At 36.8% G+C, this 22,112-nt stretch overlaps 1 protein-coding gene across 1 annotated transcript in view; it reads left to right on the top strand.

Annotated features, from left to right (window-relative positions):
* The window catches only part of LOC140243099 (testin-like), a 242,322-nt gene that overhangs the window by 186,307 nt on the left and 33,903 nt on the right, over positions 1 to 22,112 (top strand). The gene's annotated exons all lie outside the window — the stretch shown is intronic.

Raw genomic sequence — 22,112 nt, 5'->3', positions numbered from 1 at the left:
CCATAGTTTAGTAGAAGCTGTGCCATGGAGTAACATTTCTCTCGAGTCTAAGTGCTAACCGTCCAAGGTACCTGCATCATCATTTAAGTGAGTTTATTCAAGCAATTAGAATTTAAAAAAAAAAAACTGCACACAATATTTATAGATCACAAATCTATACAGAAACTGTCATTCATAAAAAAAAAAAAAATGAGAAAAAGTATAGAAAGGAAAACTTGCTTTATAGATGTTAGATGAAGTATCTCCATCCTACATCACCATTATCATGTGAACATTACATGATCAGTTTCTATGCATATGAAACCAATAAAGATGACAGATGATACTACCAGAATAATACAGAGGAATCATTTCACTGGAGATTTAATGGTATAATGAGCCTATGGTGTTTCTTAGTAGAGGTCCAAAGAATTTTCAATTGTTCAGAATGATCCCTGTATAGTCATGGGAAACAAAGGGTCGGAAAAACAAGTGAAAAAAAAGATATTGTGTCTCCTACAAGATTAAATGAAGAGGGCATCAGTGCACATGTGTACTATGAAAGGGAATAGACATGTATTAGGTTTGAGGAAAGACAGTTCACAACCATATTACAGATCTTTTTTTCCCGTATGGTAAATCATCTCGGAATTTGACTTCTCCCCATTTCAAGGGTCTTTTAGCAGATATAACCCTAATGATTTTCAGATTTTGTTTATAATACAATCAAAGATGTTGCTCAACTAACCATTTAGTAGAGGATCTGTCTCTCATCTTTTTTTCCTTTTTTTTTTTGTTGTTGAAAAATGTTAGTCTTGGATGCTGTAACTTTACTGATTTGTAACTCCCTTTCCTTTCTTGAATATTATTTATATTAGCATTTTGTTATTAACTGACACTCAGGAGTCAATATTTGAATAACTCTACAACTTTTAGCCGAATCACATGCCTAGTTGCATCTTTAGGTTTCCTCTACTGACAGCTGGGTATTCCCTAAGTCCCTTAGACCAGAAACCTTCTTAGGGTGTTTTCCATCTTGCCTCTGCCAGTGTGTGTACATTGGATCACCTGACAAACACCTCTCCTTCCCAGTGGGATGAAGCTACGTCAGACCACATCACTCCTTGCTTCACTATTATTAGAGCATCCCAACATCACCCCTCCATGGAGTAGCTGCTAATTGAGCGTTCACTCAAGACATAGTTAGAGGTGTTAAAAGATGAGAAGTGTTAAGGGAAAATATCCTAAAGTGTGGCTCATCATGTGACAGTTGAGCCCCTTTTACACTGCTGTCAGTAGTATATTTTCTGTGTCTTTTTCAATTTTGAAATTATTATTTCATCAACTGTTTTCAGCCACATTAGTTGCCCTGCTATGTTATGAATAATTCACTGTGAATACGAAGTCAATGTCACTGTCCAGTAACTGCAATAATCATTGATTTTCTTCTTTTTTGAGGAAGCATATGAATGTGGTCAGAATATATAAGGCATCCATGTTACTGAATAGTGTAATTGGTGTTATTTTTGCGAGGGTTTAATTTTAGGAAATTTCGCAAATCACTGTTGGGTTGCAAATTTAACAACATGCAAAAATATTGCCACATGCTTTTGTATGAAATTAGTGCACTTATAGTTTCAATGTTAAATCACAAGAGAAAACTCAAAAATATCTGTTATCTCCTGACACAAGAAATAACAAATTATACAGTACCTGCTTGTGACAAGTTTGTACTGAATGTGTCTCAGGGCTTTATACTTGCTTGTCTTGACAAGGATTTTTAGAGCATCTCATCTGAAACAAATGGTAGTCTATCATTTAATTTGATGACATGTGGGCATAGAATTTCTCTCTTTTTCTCTGTCGCTGAAATGGCATAGTATGTAAGGGTCACATTCTCATTTCTCGATGTAATGTAGAGATGCATTCAAGTGTAAACCATTTCCTCAGCTGGTGTAGTGGCAAGGTGTTTGCAGGGTGTAGACATCTGCTTGGTTATGACACAGCTGTGTGCTTTCAAAGCTGTTTTTATTACACTGTTAGGATGTGGAATGTGGGATGATTTATTAAGGTATCTGCACTCTACATCATTGGTGCCAGACCCCTTGCTGCCATAGTGTACAATCTGATGGACAGTTATCATCGATGTTCTCTATACACTATACTCAGTGAGGGCATACATCATGCTGTGTTACAACTGATAACCTAGCTTTGATGGAATGAAACTGTCACATAACTAGTGATGTAGACAGACATATGGGAGTTTTCAGTCATAAAGTAGAATGTTTTACAATGTATATCAGCAAACCAGTCAAGGCACCACATGCTGTCTTCTTGGACAAAACAGAATCCATTGTATTGACATCAAACCAGTAAAGTACTAGTATCATGGTATGCTTCATAGCCTTCAAGTGTTTATAAGTTTGTAAGCATTCATTTGTTGTGAAGATCATAGTTCTACCTTTCTTACTTGAGAGCTACCAAAAAAAAATAGAACCAGGAGATTGAATTCCCTCCCAACCATTCAGATGTTATTATTTCATACAAACTCCCATAATCTTATAATCTGAATAATCTGAAGAAAAAAGTCCCACCTTGCTAATTATGGTTAGATGTAAACTTTCAATTAGGGATAAGCTTGTATGTTAAGTATCAACAAGAGAAAAAAATAGATAAAACCATAATTATGATAAACATAGACAAGACACTACCATGTGATATATCCACAGTAAGATGATTTCAATGCTGCAGAGCAGTTCTTACAATTCAACATGCTATAATGATCAAATGAAATGAACCATCTTTATCCATTTGAAAACTACCTGTACTGTCCTTCCTTCTCTTTACACATAGAGCTGCCAAAAGATTGACAAGCACAAATTTCCACCAAACCCTTTTGCAACATATTCAACTCCATTAGCAGCAATTGATAGCCCCCTGTGATGTAGGCCAGTCTACTCTTGTGATACACTGTGCTAACACACTGGTCTCATTCCAAGGCATGCCAAGTTTACTTCATTGACTCAGTGCACAGGTGCAATGGCATATGGACGGGTTGATTACAATCAAGCATTAGAAGCAGTCTCAAATACAAAACTCTCACTTGTGTTTGCACTGAAAGACAATGTGCAGTTATTTTCTTTTTATCAAAAAGTAAATGATGTTCACTGTCATGGAAAGTGTTGAGTGGAATAAAATAAAATGAAATAATAGAGGAAAGAGGGGAATATATCACTAGAGGTAAAATCAGGTACACATGTCAAGAACAAAACCAGTGAAAGATGATCATCAAAACTATTGTACTGCAGTACTGCTGCATCACTGACAGTAAAGATTCATACCTTTAATTTGTTTAAATTTTACATGTTTTCTGAACTATATATGTCTTTGTCTGGTTTCTCTATGGGCCAAGAAGTTAACCTCTTGCCGGTAGAGGCATAGCACTGTTTAATAGACTAAGTGTGCTACCTCATATATTTCTTATCACTCATCCGTAGAGCATTGTAAACAGGCATGGTTTATACACTTCGAGAGAATCAACTACAACTAAGGGGGTATGTATGATTGGTGTGATATGTCTCAGGCTTGTATATCAATAAAACTTGGGATATGCTCCTCTCTTCAAGTCTGTTAATACAGGGTATTGAATGAAGGGCCTGGTGATTGGCTTACAGACATCCTCTTACTGGTAGCATTCTCTGCTCCCTGAGGGCAACAAACAAATTAACTGCATTATATACCACTGGCTGAAGTGTATACATTCATATTCAAAACGGGGACACAAAATTGAACTTGTCATCTGCATTCCTATAAAAGGATGTGAATTAGGATACTATCATTTTCCTTTTAAGATTTTAGCTACCCTTATTATTTGTACATTATCTGTATGTTCTTTTTAATTTGTATTATATTAGCTTTCAGATTATTTCAAAAGGGTGCTATATACTAACAGTGCAGTTTGGGAAAGGACTGTATAGACAAGCCACATCCTAGTATTTCTGTCAATGAGTTTAAGTGAAGCCACTACTGATCATTAGAGCTGGAATGGATGTGTGTTGTACTGAGAGGAATGATGTTATATTCTCTCTCTGTATATGTTGTTCACACTACTTATCAAAACAATTGAGCCGAAATGGATATATTAACCTGATGGGCCTCAGCCGTTGTTGTCTAGTTTCACAATTTACCTACAAATGAAGGTTTTGTGCAGTAGATGTGAATTGAAATTGATATCTTTTTGTGTGTAACAGCACACCCATCAAAGGTGTACTCCTCTATAATGTTTTCCATAAATGAAATCAAGGGCTTTTTTTGCTAGATATTTTAAAACATGTCTTGATTTACTTTTCTGTATATGGGCTTGTATATCTTAACCCATCGAGGACGGACTGATTTTGCTAAAACACGCATTTCCCATAGACACCTGCCCGAGTATACACGGGATTTGTCCTCAAGGGGTTAAACATTGTGCAAAGCTTAGTTTGCCAAATAAGTAGTTGAAGGTACTTATGTATGGTATTGCACTAACAAACAGCATGTGAAATGACTATACAGCCCAGTGGAATATTTTAAACTTCCTGTAGTCATGAGCAAAGTGAAAATCTGAGTGTCCACATCACTCCATAGGCTCACATGCACTGCTTTTACCTCTACTGGTAAAAGCATAAATTTTTGCAGTACATTAATTTTCACGTAATTCGCGCTACCTCTGGCTAATGCGAATTCTAAAACCCACAAAAATATCTTCACAATTTTCTGTGCACATTTTAAATGAGTTCACAATTGCACAGTGCAAATTTAAGAACCCGCGAATAAGTTTTTGAGCCACTTAACATGAAAAATCAATGCTGGCATTTACAGTACTGCAGTATCTCATTTAGAGCTGTTCAGCAGGCATTGTCAAGGGTTAACTTACCATCATCGGGTTCAGGGCCAAATAAACTCCTCAGAGTAATGTGCTAGTCATAGATTTGTGATTACTATAGACTCTTTAAATGAAGGTTAATAAGGCATCAATTATTCATCCTTGGTAGGGCTTCTTCTCTGCACCTCTAGGTCCCTAGGCCCTGTCTGTAAACACTACCTACTTGTCTCCTCTACTTGCTTCTCTGACGTCATTGGCACCCTTCCCTCTCATCACATCTGTCAAATCCGCTTTACTTTGAACTTCTTCAAAATCCAATATAGCTGCAACAATGAGGACACTGAAGGAGTAACATAAATTCCATCTCTGTTGTCATCCTGTCATCATCATTATCATCAGTATCAGCATTGTAGTCACTTCTGAATACTACCTAACTTTTCCTCATTAATATCATCTGTGATGGAGTACAATGGGATCAAGTGTAAAATCTGTGGTTCACCAGTTTTCATCCAGTAAGCTACCCCACCATCAAACACCTGCACTGTTTTGTTCAATAACTATTTAGATCATGATCATTAACTTACCATGTCAAAATGACGGTCAAAAGGAGGGGGTAAGAATCTTGAAATGTTGCCATAACTTTGTTGTTGATACAGAGACTTAGAAATAGATCAGGATTTATTCAGGCTTTTGGAAGACTGGTGGTTTAGTCTGATATAGGAGGGAAAATCACCCTCATACCAGGGTGGGGCTAGCCAAGTAAAGATCAATGACTTGAGTCAGGCCATCTACCAATATTCTTCTTTTCATCTTCATAGTGACTTTTTAAAGCCATGCCTACCTGACAGGCAATATTACAAGTGTATATTTAGGCTTGTCTATCCATGTTCTATTTACAGAAAGTGATATTCTTTCCCATCACAAATCTTGTGACGTAGATTGTTTATGATTGCATATAACAAAAAGAACTATAAAATTGGTGCCAATAGTTTATACATACACTGCAGAGTTAGGGATATTCACCAAGCTGATACAGCCTAACTCTATGTTGTGAAACATGCTTTCTATAACTAAGGGACAAGTGAGGAAAGAGACTAGAGGTAGAGACTAACTGTCAGGCCGTAGAACAGACTCTGGCTTGACACTGCACTCTTTCCTGCTTGTCTCCTTTGCACACGACACTGCTTTCGTGACAGTCTGTGGAGAAGGAAGGTGGAATAATACAGCTGGTAGGATGGCTTTTACCAAAGGACTAGAGGAAAAGAGTTTGGTGTGCAAAAAACCCTGGTGTAGCAAGCCAGGATGTAGAGAAAATGTGAGCTGGAAACTGAAACTTGAGTTGTCTGACCAGCCAGCCAACCAGCCTACACACGTCTCAAGTCTGGTTGCTGTGTCGAGTCGTAGACCCCTGCACTTTGTCTGTTTGATAAACACTGTGGAGCTAAGAAGTTTGACAAGGCCCTAGCAACAGGGACAGAGATTCTGGACCAAAGTGGATGTACTTGAATGGGTTCTTAGCATCTCTTCTTGGTGAGTCTTTAAAGTGTGAGGAGTTTAATTTTTGTGATGCAAGAAAAAAAATAAAGCATCGCTAAATTAGGTCCTAGTGTTTTTCCAGGTTTATGCAGTTTGCCAAAATGTTGTAAGGTATTTAGCACCAATTCAAGGAAAAAAGAGGCTGACAAAACAATCTTGCAGAATGACAGAACTTCATATGAAACTATTTTGACCTAACCCTTGCAAGCAAATAATGACTACCCTCTAGGATGTGGAGATATTGCACATAGGGGTAGCAAGGAATACTGAACAGGGAGCAAATTACAAACGAGACATGAAACTCGTCACGCTGACGAGTTAGGTGATACGCCTGGGGTCATCAGATGTCGGTCATCTGTGATCGACAAAGAAAAGAATGTGATATAGGCACCTTGAAGTTATATTGAGCGTGCATGCAAAACGGTTTCTCTAACCACTCGGCCACGGGAATCCACGGAAACGGTAAGGCAAAAAAAAAAAAAAATGTATAGATATTACAGGGGGAAAAAGTCAATGCCCACTCAACAATCGTGGCCGCGTGAACATGTATTCATTGCTAGACGGAAATGCGGCCTTGTAACGACTGATGTCGCTGTGCCATTTCTGGCAATTTCGGAAAAATACGTCCCGCAGACATAAAACCTATAATCGGCTGATTTTGATACCTTGCCTTTAATCACAATTTTCAGTGTGATGACGTCATCAAAGTACAAAACAATGACATGGATTTGAAAGACAATTGCTCAAAGTAAAACACCTCCGTTGTCGTCATTACATACTATGATCGGTTTGAAAAACCCAGCCTGCAGAATTTTGCAGCAGTCTAAGCAATGTGGTCTCCAACACAAAACAGAGTGATTGTGTGTGTGTGTGGGTGTGTGGCTGTGTATAGGTGCGTTTATATACGAACGTGATTTCTGCATGGACGAATGTGTAATACACCATTGAAGAAAAAAAGTAAAATAGATAAGTATTTTGTTTCGTGCTCTTATGGGGTTCGAACCCGCACGTGTGCAACCTTACGTGTCTGAGACGTCGCCTTTAACCTCTCAATCATACATCTCGACGAGAAAATATGAGGAACGTAAGCTAATATGTGAAAGATGACTCAGGAATCGTTTCGTCCACCTTCCATTCTCATTTTCAGTTTTATGCTGCAAAATTTTCAACCTGGTGAGAAGATCAAAAAAAAATATAAAATATATGATTACTGCAGCCTATTGTCTCAGCTACAACATACTTAAGTTTCAGAGGAAATGAAGCAAAATCAAGTGAGGTAAAGGTGCTCGAGTGTTATCGAGTCAATGCATGGTTAAAAAACAAAAATCCCCTCCCATAGACATAACGTATAATCTTCCCTGATTTCGGTATCTTGCCATTTATTAATCACAATTTCTAGCATGATGTCGTAATTAATTTAGAAAACATCGATATGGACTTTACAGACAGTTGGTCAATGTGTAACATATTCATCGCACGGCTTCAGTATGCTGTAGATGTGAAGTTCGATCATATGAATATGAGGCAGCTATAAGTACCTGTATGAAATTATTATAGGCATGGTTATCAGATTCCCTTAAAATTTCCTTATAATTGCTTTATTTTTACACACAGGTAAGCTACCCCTTTAAACTCGTCACAGTTTAATTAGAATCATTAACATTATACATTAGTACCATATTCAGTTCCATAGCTGGTCACGTTTGCTAATTAATTAAGATTAATTGTCTAGAATGTGTCATATGGCCAACCTGTATACACACGTATACACACACACAATGCTAAATGTATGTATCAAACCTCTGTAACACAACTTTGAACTAACTGTAGGAATTATCGCTGCACTTATCATCCATACTTTTTATCACTATCTGAAACTCCACAAAAGCCACTAATTGACAAATAATCAGCAATACAGAAGACTGACTTAAAGGAACAATTCAAATACCTTTTTTACAATGTATAGCTTGTTACATGTATAAATCAGCACAAAATAACCACAACTACATTGTGTTACTGAATTGATTTGTACAAATTTCATTTTGTTACAACATGCTACATCAGTTGGAAAGCCTAGTCTGCAAAATTTTGCAGCAGTCGAAGTAACGCAATCTCCAACGCAAAACAAAGGGATACTGTGTGAGTGTGTGCATATAGTAGTGTTTACATGCGAACGTGATTTCTACATGGACGAAGGTGTAGTACTCCATTGAAGAAAAAAAGTACAAAAAAAATATTAATTTCTTTCGTGCTCTTGTGAGGCTCGAACCCGTACGTGTGAAACCTCACGTTTCTGAGACGACGCCTCTAACCACTCGGCCATACGTCTCGACGAGAAAATTAGAGGAACGTAAACTTATGTACGTGAAAGATGAATCAGGAATCGTTTCGTCCGCATTCCATTCTCATTTTCAGTTTTAAATTGCAAAATTGTCAACATGATGAGGAGATTTCAAAGAATAAAATGCATGATTACTGCAGCTTATTGTCACAGCTACAACATACTTAAGTTTCAGAGGAAATGAAGCAAAATCAGCTGAGATAAAGGTGCTTAAACGTTGTCAAGTCAATGCATGGTTTCTAAAAAAATCACCTCCCATAGACATAACACGTAAACTTGTCCGATTTTGCGTCTTTACCTTTAAACACAATTTAAAGCATGATGACGTCCTCAAATTTCAAAACTATGATATGGACTTGAAAGGCAAATGTTCAAAGTACAACATATCGGAATTTGGGATAATATTAAGCTTAAACAACAGAGATACGAGCAAATGAATGTCAGAAACAGTACCTCAAAAAAATTAATTCCACTTTTTTGATTTCAGATGATGATATGATGACGTCATAACGTATTTAAGGAGATATTGATACTTGAAACGTTATTTGCAATTCATATGTTTTTGTAATATGCAATAAAAACATAGGGTAACCGGACGTTTTAAAGAGCTATGGCGAAATAAACAAAGACATGTTTTTCGCTATATTTGCACATAGACCCGAACACGAAATTTCAACTTTGACGCCAGCGCATTTGTTTGTTATAGGTCAAAATTGATCGGAAATCAATGGATATTGTTACTTAATGTATCAGGAATCCAAATCTGTCAAAAAATGTGCATTTTCATTTTGCTTACGCGCACTACGCGCGAAAATGTGCGGACGGACGCGCACGCGCGAAACGCTTAAAATTGTCTGAAACTTCGAGATTTCCCATTGGTAAGTTGTTTTGAGCCTTTTAAAAGTTTGACGCGCGCGTACGCGCCTGTAATAATGTCCAAGGTAATTAGCATTAAAATGTAAGATAGAGCGTGACCTGAACTTAATGTCCACCGAAAATGATACAGAAATGACCTTTAGTTATGAAGTTATGATCGATCATGTAACATGGTCCGAAAATCACAAAATGGCGCCTAGATGACGTCATAGATATGTTACTGTCATGAAAACCTTATTGTGGCTAGATATTGTCATGAGACATGTTCCCTGAAAATGTCATGTTATTCCGTAATGTCATTCTTGAGATATTGATGACACAAAATTGTCCAGAAAGAAAGAAGAATAAAAAGAAATAAAGAGAGATTTTGACAATCACAATAGGTGATACGCTGATAGCGTATCACCTAATAAAGTGATCAGTAATTTAAGTGTTTTGATATGGCCAGTCCTCTGCCCAGTCTTCTTTTTGTATAATGGGAGTAAGGGACTGGCTGATAAGACACATTTTACTCGGAGAAATATATCCTACAGATCTGAGGATCTCGAGTAGAGCAACAGAAATGTGAGGACACTTTACCAATTATCTTTTCTCTCTTTCTGCCTTACTTTTCCACTGTCAACAAGTGAATGAACCACAAAACAAACTTTTCGTCACTGTTCACTGTATATGTTTAGTCCTGTCACACCCTGGATACATTTATTGTAGTGCAAAGTTTGTACCATTAAAACATCCCATTCACAGCCACATAGATTCATATTCATCAATTTTAGATACACAGTGAAACTGTAAATGTGATGGCAAGAAAAGTATCGCAGAGCTTGTGACTTCAGTATATGGTAGCGATATGTAAAGTACACATTACACGTTCAAAAAGCAAATTGTAAGTGAAGACATCTGTGCATAACATCCTGAAAGCAATGTTACAGAGGGTTCTTGGCATAGCAAAGAACCATTGCAGCCAATCAGTATGATAGCCTCCCCCTACTCCCTCTCCCCTTCTCCAGTTTGGAACCGCAGAACTGGAGAAACCAGAGAGGTTTTACTGATCCTGATGTCAATAATCTTAACCAGGACACAAAGCAAACTGAATATATGTGCTTGAATTGAGTTTATTAAGTGATCAAGGGGCCCATTACTGCCTTTCAGAAAATCAGACTTTATTACCTTATTAAAGAGGAAAGACTGTGGAAGAGGAAGTGATAGAGTGGCATCAGTTGACCACAGGCTGGGGTGAAGTTTGTCTTCTGGTGTCATTATACTCACCATCAGCTCTTGACTCATTATGTCATCAAAGACCAGCTGACCCTTTGAGAGCTAGTCATCTGACTCCTCACTTTAAGTAGTTGCCTGAGAGTAAAATATCCACAGGATATCCTTTACAATGTCATGGTGGGATCAAAGTTATTGACTATGGCAGATCACTTCATTGAAATTCAAAGCAGGGGCTGTGGTGGTATGATCTACACCAGCAAACACTGGTACCCGTGTGTGCCCAGATTGTGAACAACCTTGCTGTGATTTATCACTATACCATGTAAGACATACTTCATTCACAATATTATAGACACAGTGATGATAGTTTATCATGTGTGAAGAAAGAAAATGGGATTATTCAATTGGTGGAGATTTGTCCTTGAGAAGCAAATCCTTTACAGTGGAGATGGGGTAGAGTTCAGACATTCAAACATTATTGTGGAAAGAAGGCAGTGTTTTAAGTCTTCTTGTAAAGAGTAATATGTAAACCTGTTCATTCCTACTGTGTCTGTCATATACCTGTTTTAGAAAAAATAATAGTCTGACAAACTATTTAATTACATTTCCAGAAGACATCAGAATCAATCAGTTTACATATGTGATTGCAACAGAATTATTATATCATGAAAACATTAAAATATGTAATATATTTCCATAACTTCCTGACTTTTGTCCAAGTATGTTGATACTTCTACCATTTTCATTGGTTGATTTTACACTGGCATACAGTTAAGCAGAATAGTTAGTGCCATTTGTGTTTTCTTTTGAAATGTAGGCTAGTGTCTCAGTGTTGTGGAGATCTTGCTGACATAATCAAAGAAGTGTGAAAGTGCTTTTATAGCTCCTTGACATGAGCAGTATTTGTTGCAAGGCTTTTGAAGTTTTCCCTAGGATCAAGGCTGAAAGACATCTTCACTGTACAGTATGTCCCCCCAAAAAATTACAATCCGATTTTCGCATTGATAATACCGAATATGATTTAACTGTCTAAATGCTACTTCAGAGTCTTAAAACATAACATCTTAGCTCTATTTTGCAGAAAACCCCATTCAGTTTGGTTAAGTGGTCACAGAGAAATGTGGATTGTTGTAAAGCATGTCATGAGTCTGATTCTTCCAAGTTTAGCACTTCGATGCTCTTGTGTGTGAATACAATAGACAGAACTTGGAGGGAAGAGATTTCTGACATCCTCTACAATACTCCTCATTTCTCTTTGACCACTGAAGCTAATCGAATGGGGTTTTCTGTAAGATGTGGGCAATGAGTTATAGTTTCATATCCTGAATTTGTATTTAGATTGATTCACTATTTTTAGAGTTATTATGGCGGAGGGTCCCATTGTAATCTTTTTTTTTTTTTTTTTTTTTGGGGGGGGGGGACATACGGTATAGGGTGTGTGGTTCTATTTAGTTGCTCAAATTGCATCATTTCCTTGTTTCATACTGTAAATCATAACATAAAGCATTGTTCATTCCCAGAGCGTGTATCACCGTATGAGCATATAATCTGAAGACTGACATTATCCCAGAACTAATCGATATGGTCAGTGATTTTTTTCTTCATCATCGAGATAAAACGTAAAACTGTAAGAATGGTGCTACGAACATAAAATGATACAAACCTACTTTGCTGGTGGTCATCACTTGTGATGAACAGGTATTTGCCGATTTTGTGTTAAAGGGGTCAGGTATGTTAATGACATCAGTATCAAGTGGGTCTTACACTCCTCTCTTCTAATGATGTTGGGATCTCATACTCAGCCAACCCATCCGTGTAAAGTCATTCCTTCAGATCTTTCAAGTAGCAGTAGATTGATTTCACAGTTTGTTGTATGTGTAAGTCGAGTTACACTGGTAACTGATCACATTCAATGAGTGAGTCTTTAACTTGTAAATACATCCAGGGTCCATCAATGTACAGTATAACTAAGGAGCTGTTGGAAGCTCCTTGGTATAACCCAATGGAATACAAGGTACATGTAAGGATATAATGTTTATTCATCACTTTCTCTTGCAAGCATTTTAAGTACTATTACATGTTCTATCCTTCTTCTGCACAGGAATGCCAAGATCACATAGCATAGCATGGCATGCTTGTTTGGGTTGTTTTTTGTGTTTTTTTTTTCTACAGAGATTTCCACAAGGTACTCGGTACAGCAGATTTTAGTTTTTGGTGTTTTTTTTTTTTGTAATCGCATTTGCAATTACTAGGACAATACAACTGAACCACAATATACTGACAGTATTTTTGTTCACAATGTTATCATTGGTTTTTATGCCAGAAATAGTTTGGGTGTAGCAATACTGCTATCAAATGTTTTCACATAAGAATACAATTTCAAGTGTACATGATTAAAGATTTATTTTCATAACTAATGCCTTGGGACAAGGAAAGTCATTTTGTGTATTTAAAATAATCAATTTTCTTGTGCTGAGGCAGCAACCTGTTTTGCATGACCCACCAATTATCAAGTTTACTTATATTGAGCATGCCAATTATGTATAAACAATGATTATGTCCTATTATGAAAGCACGTGAAAATAAGGTCACAGTTTTGGTTGGATCAGTTTTATTTTAGATATATATTTTTGCAATTTTTGATGTGATGTTATCATTTTGTATTGTCTAAATGTGTTTATCCACTCTCCTTGTTTTATAACCACCAATTATCATGGGCTTGCAGTTAAACTAGTGTGCTTTCGTGTGTGTCCAATCATGTATTATTTCTCTAGTATTTGCACAACCTGAACCATTACCATTATGATTATTGTATGTATTTCAAACTGTTAGTAACTGACAAAGTACAATAATTTTTGTTTACATTGTTTACAATGTGAACCATTATGAAAAAAAAAATGAAAATGAAATAATATGAAAATAAACTTAGACATATCACATAGACAAAGCTGAAGTTGTGAGCTCATTCAACAGGGAAGTCAGTTTTATCTAAAGCAATGCAATTTGCATTTGGAAACTCACATCTAATGCAGGCTTAAAAGTTTGGCCATGTCAGCAATGTAATACATTGGGCCTCCATACATAGTAGAAAAGTTATAAAGGGGTATGAAAATAATCTAGTTCTTACCATCTTTATAAAAACAATGGATAGAATATCCTAACTTTATTATTCGTTAATTGTGCATCATTCTCAAATTATGAAGCACTGAAATAATATACATTAACTAATCATTACCATTAGTACAATCCACATAAATAAGTTTTCTGGTCTAGTGGTAGAACTAACCTTACCTTGAAATAGGTATTATTGTGTTTTCATCCATCCTTTATACTCGTCAGTATAAACCATTGTTGATGGAATATAATGAGTGATAATAGTTTTATAGCTAGTTCAGAGAGTTTTGACCTGGATCAATTAGCATATATCCCAATCTCAGTTTGAAGGCATTTTTCCCCTTTCTCTCCATCCCTCTTTATGCATAGTTTATAAATGGATGAGTTATTTTGAGTAACTTAATTTACTAGCATTTTCATGGGTCAGTGCAGAAAGTTCCACTCTTTAAAGGATATTTAGTTGTATGTTGTGATTTTTTTTTTTCATAACATATTTACATTGGTTCATGAAAGAGTTCTTGAAACTCAGTGCAAAAATTAGTTTTGTTCTCTATTGTTTGCACAATTGCTACATTCACACACAGGAGGTATCGGTTCTTACATTGCAATGCTAAAATCAATTTTGTTTGCCACTGTTTACACAAGCACCCCCCCCCCCCCCGAATCACTTTGAATGTGAAGACTGCGCATACCTGAACAATGACAGGAGCATTATCCCACATACCAGAGCATGTAGACCTATGTGTGGCGTGTTACAGTATTAGATTTGAAGAAATTAATGGTTTCTTACCATGCCATTCATACATGCTACACAGGGCATATTATCATGAGAGCTTAAAAGAAAGAGGGACCAATTTTTACATAGATCTCAATGTGAATTGCTACAACTAGTGACTTTTTGTGTTCATACCAAATAATAAAGCATTTTTCCATCAAGTAGCATAAATGGATTTTTAAAAAAAAATTACCGATCAATTATGGGCGTGTGTGAATACAGCGGCTACCATCTCAAAACTCATTCTGCTGCATGAGAAGTATTTTAAATTTCCAAACTGTGCACGCCTAAATAAAGTGACCAGTATGCCTACATGACAAGTTCTCTCACTGGGGCTTAGTGTGGGAAGTTAAACCATTGATGCAAAATTTCAGTTTTCCAGTCATATGATGTTCAAATTCATTGCACAAGGCAAGTTATTGTCAGGTTTAAAAAGATAAGTATATAGATCAACTTGTGCAGATTGCGATATTTGATTATTTTACTGTGTCCACACACACACACACACACACACACACAAATATTTGGGTTTTGCATCGCATTTCAAACCATTTTTTAAAATGTGAATGGGCCTACAATTTTTGGGATGTTTCCCTTCCTCTTGCTAGGAAATAACTGTGAGAGACAAATGCAAGAAGGTAGATAGTGATGCTAACTCACAGACGTCCACCAGACCCTGCCTCTACCCAGTGTGTGAATCTAAACAATGGAAAGGGGCCTCAGTGTGTATATCTAACCTTCAGGTTGGCTGTGTGTGGAGGTATGTACTGACAAGCAGCCAGGCATGTAATAATAGATTTGTATGTTGGTGTGATGTATGAGAGATCAAGTGAAAGCAGGTAAATGTCATCAGATCAGACATGAGTTCTCCTAGTGTAGGTTGTGCGCTCTAAAACACTAGATGACTGTCTACCATGTAGTACACTGTGCCACTCTGCTTCTCACCCTTCCTGAGATTATACCTTGTCAAGATTTCAGGCTTCTGTTGACATTTCTGGGTAAGTGTTGTGACTACGCACTTGGGCTGTTTTCAATCATACATTCGAAGAAACCCGCCCCGCTTCTGTGTGTGTAGTTAGAGGTCATTATGAATGCAGATAGAAAGTGAAAGTTTACTTACATTCTTTGTGTGAAACAGACAGTGACCAGACTATGTCTTCAGTTCAGTGTGATTCAGAAAAGTCTTTGTAATTTAAACAAATAGACTGTTGTAACTCTTGTAGCATTGGCCTGTGTATTTTAGCTGGCTGCTATTGTGCCTTTATGTTTCAGTGAACCTTAAAATTACATTCCTTTTATGTTACACATGTATTATTACTTTCATCTCACAAATCTAATGAAGTTGTCTATACCAATTTACTTGGCTGTGCTATACAACTTCAATGTAAGATCATAGAGCACTCTTTACAGAAAGATTAAATATACCCATTAGTTTGTTAAACAACTCTTAATACATTTGACCAAAATGTTCAGATAATCAAGGAAAGTAGTTTGTTTTGCCAGCATTTCAAATTGATCATGTCTGCTTGGTGTATTGTGGTATAAGCTCCTTTGCCAATCTCAGGAATCTAGATGAAAAGAGATATTAAACATTGCCTGTTTGATAGGTTTTCCACATTTAGTGTGTGGGGAAGGGGGAGAAAAACTGAATGATTCAAATGGACAACCTTACCATTTTTTTTTTCTCTCTCTTTTTTTAGATTAATGGCATTTTAAAGTCAAATATTATGATTGCATCCAAGTATCACGGCCTTTTACTATTGTGATACAGTATGACACCTAGACCCCCATTTGCATAACATAAGGGATGGAGGTTGCTTGGAACAGATAACAGCTAATTGTGATTCACAGAATATGAACGTAATATCAACAACTCATACAGCAGTTTGTAAAATGAAAGGATGTTTTGTCAGAATAGATATGTAAAAAATGTACACTTTGAAAATGAAGTTTATATCATTACTTCTGTTACATCAATCAAATACCTTGGTTGATCTGTCATATACTAACTTTATCTTTTATCCAGAAGTATTTGACAGTCGTCCATTTCAACTGGATAGAATCCTGTAGCAGATTTTTTGCCATGGTCTTTTTCTAGTGCACCTATATATATTCTGTAATATTCCATTCAGCCATCACTGATGTATATTATCTTACTTCCTCATATTTCACACATGGCCTATAGGTGTATAGTCAACATCATGGGTTTTGTGTATTCTTAAGGGATTGTAATATTTGTTTACTTGGTTATTTTTTTCCATACTGGGTATAGGGAGAACAAATTATGATGGTCTCTATTTGGTAATGCAAGCAAATCAACTACTGAGAGCAATGATGAATTGGAAAATCCCTGGTATTACTTATGTAACTTCTTTCTATATGGAAATGTAACAGATAATAATATCAAATGGTCTGCATGTACATACTGGGTGTTGATTGGTCATAATACAGCCACATGTCTAATGCAGCAAGGATCAAAATTGTTCTATTGCATACATGTGGTGATATCACATTGGGTATATGATATGATTTCAATTGAATACTCAACCGGCTACTGGCTAGGCAAGAATAAAATGATATGTAAGCCTTATTATGTAGTCCATGGAGAGGACAGATATTACCTTGTCTATCAGGTAATATAACATGTGCCAGTCCCATGGAGTTACATTTTCCCCTTGAGAAAATACTATATTTTCCCCCACAGTGTGCACTTCAGGAAAATATTATCTCTTGGGATGATATGACCTCCAAAGGGATGACAGGTGTTCTGTATGAAAAAACGTGTTTCATTTTGTAATTGCAAAGAATATTGGCACTCAGTGCAAACTTGAAGCATTTTTGTGGGTGTTTTTGGTAAATTCTACTTTCGAATGTGTGTTTTTGTATTACTTGTAACGGATGGCGATTGGGCTGTGTGGAGTAGTTTGTTTATAAACAGGACAAAGGCTTTCATCCTGCATTTCAGAAACCTGAAATTATACAACATTATATGTCTGGGTGATTCAAATTCTTTAAAGTCCAAGATCTGGTTTATGTCTGCCATATGACCACTCATTATGAAGTAGTGTAATACTATCTCAGCCTCTCTCATAGGTGAGTTCCTTCGTCAGTATATTGAGCAATGTGAGTTTATCGCCATACATTTCTTGTTGGTTGAGTTTCCTGTGTAGTGTTTAAGCAATCATTCATCGGAAGTATTGCCACAACATTTACTAAGAATGGGAGCAGTCTATGGTTACTGTGAGTCTATCCCACATTGTCCAATTGTTTACAAAACAAACCACAAGAATTGCCGATTTCACAGTTCAGGTGCAAACATGCCTGAGAGGAATTCTGTATAGGTTGTGCTTCAGTGAACATTGTTCTCACAATGGGTCCACAAGTGTTTGCTGTTGAACATTCACTGCATAAACAAAAGAAAACAAAAAAGTCACTGCACAAAAGTAATAAATAAAGCACATGAAGTAAATAAGCCTAACTTCATGCCACTGTGATTGGATTGGTTTCTTAGGCAGTGAATTACCCACATTGTCTTAACATCCATGACAAAATGTAAATATGACACAGTATTTACTTCTTGCCTCTGACTGAAAGTGTTGTATTTTAGCAAGGCAAATCTAAAATGAAAGCACAAAGAAGGCCTATCGTCTGACATGTACCGCGTGATGTCAAATCTAGCTATTGTATTGGAAACTTTTTTGTTCTAAAATTTTGATGGAATGGTAGTTTGACTTTGAGGCTTTCTCTGAGTCACAGTTCTGAGAAAGAAGGCACTCCCCCACAAAGTCTTCCAGCATACACCATGACCCTGTGTGGGGGTGGCATGTGAGGTAATGAAAGATCACTCGGAGCTGTCAGCTTTTCAGTGCGAGCTGGACTCCTGTGTTGTAGTGGGGAGTTAGAGAATTATATGACTTGCCTCATTGCTTTGAGGGGTACTAAGGAGAGTGGATATGAAGATTTTATGGTGATCCTTGACCAAAAAGGGAATTCATTTGTTTGGGAGATTATCCAAATCTTTGTCATCTCTGGGAGGTCTAGAACTTCAACTGAAATTTGGACACAAAAAGGTAAGGCTAGGGAAAGTTATCTTCTCTTCTCCCACAGAAACTCTGACTTTATGGATTTTTTTATCTGTGATATACAAAGAATATGCTGCTCTCAAAAAGGTCTCATTTTTCTTTAAGACCATGCATGTTAAATTCACATGTGTATGGTCCTTTGTCTTTGTTTCTTGTTGTTGTACTAGCACTTTGTACGTACTCTTATGGCATTAATGGCTGAAAGAAAGTTTTTAAAAAAACTACCTAAACAACAGTAACGTCAAATAGCATGTATTCAACATTGCACTGTTTATCTAGGTTCATAGTAGGCTATGAACATAGCATTGAGTTAAATGTTGTGATATGTTGTATGTTAGTGATGCAATTGAAAGTGAGAAGTGAAGAAAAATGTTGTGTAGGGCCAATGGGAGTGAGGATACTTACATGGGAACTGGTGCAAAATGATGGTATCAACTGCCCCCCCCCCCCCAAAAAAAAAAAAAAAAAAAAATCATATACTACAGCCTGAATACAAAGCTTTGTAAGGTTTTCCAATGCACAAATGAATGTACAGGTAGTTGTAGGTATGTGGAGAAAAAAGAGACAGGTAGAGAGAGGGGAGGGTTGTAAATAAGTCTTGAGGAGCTGTCAATGGTGCATGTATGCTTGGCAGGTAAAGAGAAATAAATGAACATAAACTTCAGGCTGATAAAGCCAAGGGCTTAGTGTTATCATTCTAAGCTGATTTGTTTGGGTAGGCACTTGACTGGCTCTGTTCTTTCAGTGTTGCTAATGCTAGCAGGGACCTGTGACAGTAACAACAGCTTCAAGTAGATTCATTCCTTGTGAGGTTTTCATAGGTCTTACAGTCTGTCTTCTCCTGGCTTGCTTTATGTGACTTCGGCAGTGTGAGGCATCTTGTAAGATAAATATTAGCTTCTTAGTAGTGGTAAAAATGGAGTTTCTTTGACTTTTTACAAGAAACCTTGTCAAGTTGTTCCAACAGGGGTTTTCTTCCAGCAATGATTGATCATTATTACTTTAAATATTTATAATGATTCTAAAGTAATCACTTTGTGTCAATATTTACACTCTTTTAGCAATACATTATTATGCATGTGAATAGATATGTTCTCAAAAATATCAACACCATGCAGACATTATCATTCTGTAATAGAGAATGTATTATGATAAGAATGATTTAAGTTTACTCATTTCTTGAGAGAGAGAAAGTAGAGATGTGTGCTAGCTATCAATGGGAATTACCCAATGTATGTTCCTTGCTACCATATGATCAGAAAGAGATATATATGAAAATAGAAATATGATTTATGTGTGTATGTGTGTGTGTGTGTGTGTGTGTGTGATTAAATGGTGTGTAAATGAGGTGGCTATTAGAAACTTTGGATTTTAGATACTAATTAGGCCCTATAGTAGAGAAATCTCTCAAAATCTCACTTCACATGTTTCAAATACATTATGATCCTTGGCATCAGTAGGGAATATACAAACAATCTCTCTTTGAAAGGCTCTACTGTAAAAGTGGAAATTTTTGCGGTGTTGAAATTTTCGCGTATTTCGCGTAACCAGAACTTAGCGCAAAAATAAAAGTATGCGAATATTTTTGCTTGCCATACATTCCTGTGCGTGATGTCTTGATTCCGCGGAATTAAAAACACGCGAAACTGTTCTGACCCGGCCAAGCGCGAAAAATTAGTCGCGCGAAAATATCCACTTTTACAGTAGCCTATAATTATGTTAAGAATTAGAATACCCCCTACATGCTCTGTTGGTCATATATTTAAGGCAATGTCTTCTCATGGAGGTGGGAGATGAGGTAGGGGATGAGGAAGGGAGAAGTGTGGGCACAACAAAGCCCCTGCAGTAGTCCACTTCATTATCCTCCTGATATAAATGCCTCCTGTGGCCAGGCCAGACAGTTGTTGGGTCACTCAAGGTCAATGAGGTCAAACCAGCTCAGACTGAGCATGACTCATCTTTCAGCTGAGTGTTGATAAACAGAGTGTGACCTCAGTTGACCTGTGACAAGCAGAGTGTGAAATGTTGACATAGTGTGTGGAGTCACAATGCTTGTACAAGGTCCTATACTTGCCTGTGGAATGTGTAGGCATGGTATCGGGCTATGCTGTGCAAATTACCGCCTAATTAGCTCTTTATGATCTTTTAATGTGTTTGCAGCGGGCTTGTTTGTTTTTAACTTGTATGAATAGGGATGATGGAGCTCATGTCCTGTGGATGTCAGTCATTGTTGAAAACATTCTTCCATTACAATCTTAGGTATATTCTTATAGAGTCTTGAGTTACATTTTTAGAAGTACATTAGCTTTTAATAACTGTTTTATTCCTTCCAATAGCTTTGGAATTAAGTTCTGTTTCCAGTGGCATATATTCTTTGGTTAAAGTGTATTTAAAGAACAATTTTAGGGAGATGTGCATGTAGGCCTATGTCTTCATTGTTATCAATGCATTCCCAAGGCTCCAACTTTGAGTATGAACCATAATGTCAAGGGTATAGGACTTAACGTCAGATCTAGCAGAGGATTTGTCTTTAATTAAACATTGAATTCAGAATCGATGGAAATTAGATGTGAATTCCTTGAGAAGGTAATAGAGAAGCTTATTGGCTGATTTTTTTTTTTTTTTTATGTTTGAGTATTGCATTTGTACAGATTGTATTGATGTTTCATTTCATTACTGGCTGCAGAAGTACAGAAGAAGATTTGTGTGATTTAAACCTAGACTCACCCATTTATCACAAGTGACATAGGGCCTACTTGAAGAAGAGTTCCTCTGAGGAGGCTCTTATCCCCTGTGTGCTTGAAGTTTGAAGGACATAAAAGAGAAGCCCTTCAACCCATTGTTGTGTATAACAAATAAAGGATTTTCAAGCTCGAACTTTCCAGTCCACAAGCCTGTTATACATTGTACCTACACCCAATCTCTACCATCCAAAGTCTTCATGCATCCTTTGGTATGGAGGATAAACGGCTGCGACCATCCTAGGGCCTCCTAGTACATACAATACCGCTTGTACATAAAAGCTGCGCAGTGTCAACAAAAGTATTAGCTATAACTTAGTTTTTCAAGAGGAAATAAAAAGCAGTGAGACCGTTTTATACTGATTCCGTCTTCAAGACAGCCTAATGAGTGAGGGACAGTATTGGTGGTATTACAGGATCAGCAAAATCTACAGAGAAGTCTACCTTTTAGACAATTTGGACTGACCCATAAGTTATTTTCTGGTTTCTCAGTAGGTGGAAAATTCTGTGTTATATTGTAATGTCAGCTGAATCAGCAAAAAACAAATGTATGCATATTTGAGAATAATGAAAAATGACAGTTCCTTTC

Source organism: Diadema setosum, chromosome 19, assembly GCF_964275005.1.
Source record: "Diadema setosum chromosome 19, eeDiaSeto1, whole genome shotgun sequence".
In the NCBI taxonomy this organism is placed as follows: Eukaryota; Metazoa; Echinodermata; class Echinoidea; order Diadematoida; family Diadematidae; genus Diadema; species Diadema setosum.
This window is presented reverse-complemented; position numbering and strand designations above follow the sequence as displayed.